General features: G+C 36.5%; 1 non-coding gene across 1 annotated transcript; it reads left to right on the top strand.

The window, feature by feature from the left end:
• The first annotated feature begins 2,204 nt into the window (after window positions 1-2,204).
• Window positions 2,205-2,307, top strand: LOC132651922 (U6 spliceosomal RNA). The gene has a single exon (XR_009589448.1). It is a non-coding gene; the product is annotated as a U6 spliceosomal RNA (small nuclear RNA).
• Window positions 2,308-3,062: the final 755 nt, after the last annotated feature.

The raw sequence follows: 3,062 nt of genomic DNA, 5'->3' as shown, positions 1-3,062 counted from the left end.
AAACTGAAGTCCAAGTGGATGAAAGACCTCAACATAAAAAGAGATATATTAAATCGGTTTGAAGAAAAAGTGGGAAAGAGCCTTTAATTCATTGGCACAGGAGACAACTTCCTGAACAGAACAGCAACAGCATAGGGTCAAGAGAAACAGTTAATAAATGGGAGGATTCTGTAAAGCAAAGGACAAAAGAAACAAATACCTACAGATTGAGACTCTTCATAAACCCTGTATGTGACAGAGGCTAATATCCAGTATATATAAAGAACTAAGGAAGTTGAAAAGCAACAAATCAAGGAATCCAATTAAAAAATGAGGAACAGAGCTAAACAGGGAATTCTCAATATAGGAATATCGAATGGCAAATAAACACTGAAAGAAATGTGCAACATCATTTGCCATCAGGAAAATGCAAATCAAAATATCCCTGAGATTTCACCTTACAACTATGTAAGATTACACCTTACAAGAATGGCAAAGCAAGGTAAAAAAAAAATGGCGAAGATCAAAACCTCAAGTGACAGCACATGCTACAGAGATTGTGGAGAAAATGGAACCTTTCTCCCTGCTGGTGGAATGTAAACTTGTACAACCACTCAGGAAATCAATATGGCACTTACTCAGACAACTAGGAATAATGCTTCCTCAAGATTGAGCTATACCATTCCTAGGCATATATCCAAAAGAGGCTCAAGGACACAATAAGGACATTTATCCAACCACATCTGTAGCAGCTTTATTTGTAATAGCCAGACATTTGAAACTACCCTGATACCCTTCCCCAAGTGAAAATGGATACAGAAATTGTGGTACATCAACACAATGGAATATAACTCACAATAAAAAAACAACAACAACCAAAAAATAAAAACAAGAAAGTTATAAAATTTGCAGCTAAATGGTGGGAACTGGAAAGGATCATCCTGAGTGAGATATCCCAGAAGCAGAAAGACACACACAGCATATACTCACTCATATACATATAATATAGTATAAATCTACTAAAATCTGTACATGAAAAGAAAACTAATCAAGAGGGAGGAGTCTGGCTAAAATGCTCAATCCCCATCCCAAAAGGCAAAGAGGACGGACATCAGAACTCGCAAAAAAAAAAAGGGAACAGGTTAGGAGCCTGCCACAGAGACTGCCTCTGAAAGGCTCTACCCTGCAGACTATCAATGCAGATGCTGAAACTTATGGCCAACTGCTGGGCAGAGTGCATGGAATCTAATGAAAGAAGTGGGAAATAGTAAGATCTGGAGAGGCCAGGAGCTCCACAAGGAGATCAACAAAACCAAATTCTGAGCACAGGGGTCTTTCCTGAAACTCATATTCCAACCAAGTCCTATATAAGTAGAAAACCTAGAACCCCGGTACAGATATAGCCCATTGCAGTTCAGTGTCCATATGCATTCTATAATAATGGGAACAGGGACTGCTTCTGAAATGAGCTGATTGGGCTGTTCTTTAATCATCTCACCCTGATGTGGGACCTGCCTTACCAGTTCACAGAAAAAGAAAATACAGCCACTCCTGATGAGATCTGATAGACAAGGATCAGAAGGAAGGAGAGGAAGACCTCCCCTTTCAGTGGACTTGTGGAGGGCATGTGTGGAGGATGGGGGCAGAAGATGGGCTTGGCAGCATGCGGGGTTTTATGGGGGAAACAAAGTGAATAAAGTGTAACTAATAAAAATTAAAATAAAAATATTAAAAAAAAACATAATTCCTTTTGGATTTATATTATAGGAGGGTGTGCTTTGAGCATGATATGCCAATGAAAGTGACCAGACAGAATGGTATCTCTGTCTCTAGGTCTCTGTCACTTTATATCTTTGTTTCTGATGGCCTCCGACTCTCTATTTCTGAATATGTCTCTCTAGCTCTCTCTCTCTGTCTCTTTCAGTCTACTTTCTGGCTGCTACTTGTGATTTAGTATGAAAAGATCTCAGTTTTGGTGGACTACAACAAGATGACTGCATGCTGACTTAACATCATGAATGGTCTCTTTAAAAATACAAGCAATGTCCCAATTAAACACTTTTTTTTCCAAAAATTTGCCTTGTTCAGGGAGTATTTTACAGAAAATTAGTCACTGAGGACATATCTGAGCATTTAACAATTAATAATGAATCTCTGATAATGTGAAACTCAGAAGTCAAGTACATGTGACTTTATTAATGATCATTTGAAAGAAATATGTGGTGATCACTTAGGCAGAAATATATTAAAATTGGAATGATACAGAGAAGATTAGCATGACCCCTGCTTAAGAATGACATGCAAATTCATGTAGTATTCCATATTTTTGTTGGAGAAATTAAAGAAAAAACTAAGAAGAAATTGTGGAGAGAAAAACTGAGGGAAGAAAACAGGAACTACAGAGGTAAGCATATAAAAAGACTACAAGAGATGGAAGAAAGAATCTCAGGTGTGGAAGATAAAATGGAAGAAATCAAAGTATCTTTAAAAGAAAATGTTAAATATAAAAAATTCCTGACACAGACCAGCCAAGAAATTCAAGACAAAATAAAATGACAAAGCCTAATAATAAGAGGAATAGAGGAAAAATAAGATTCCCTCATCCAAGGCCCAGAAAATATGTTTAACAAAATCACTGAAGAAAATTTCTCCAACTTAAAGGAGAGGCCAATCAGAATATAAGAGGTCTACAGAACACCCAATAAATTAGTTCAGAAGAGAAAACCTTCACGCAACCTAATAATCAAAAGTGTAAATTCACCAAAAAATAAAATAAAATAAAAATTAAAAAAATAAAATAAAATAAAATAAAAGATGCAAGACAAAAAGGCCAAGTAACATATAATGGCAAACCCAAGAAAATCACAACTGACTTCTCAACAGAGATTACGAAAACCAGAAGGGCCTGGACAAATATCATGCAAGCCCTAAAGGAACATAGATGTCAGCCCTTACTACTATACCCAGCAAAACTCTCCATCCTCATAGATGGAGAAAACAAGATATTCAATGACAGAAACAAATTTCAACAATACTGACACACAAATCCAGTGTTAGAGAATATACTAGAAGAAAAAATACAA

Source organism: Meriones unguiculatus (assembly GCF_030254825.1).
Source record: "Meriones unguiculatus strain TT.TT164.6M chromosome Y unlocalized genomic scaffold, Bangor_MerUng_6.1 ChrY_unordered_Scaffold_35, whole genome shotgun sequence".
In the NCBI taxonomy this organism is placed as follows: Eukaryota; Metazoa; Chordata; class Mammalia; order Rodentia; family Muridae; genus Meriones; species Meriones unguiculatus.
Note: the sequence above shows the minus strand (reverse complement) of the source record. Positions and strands in the feature narration are given on the sequence as shown.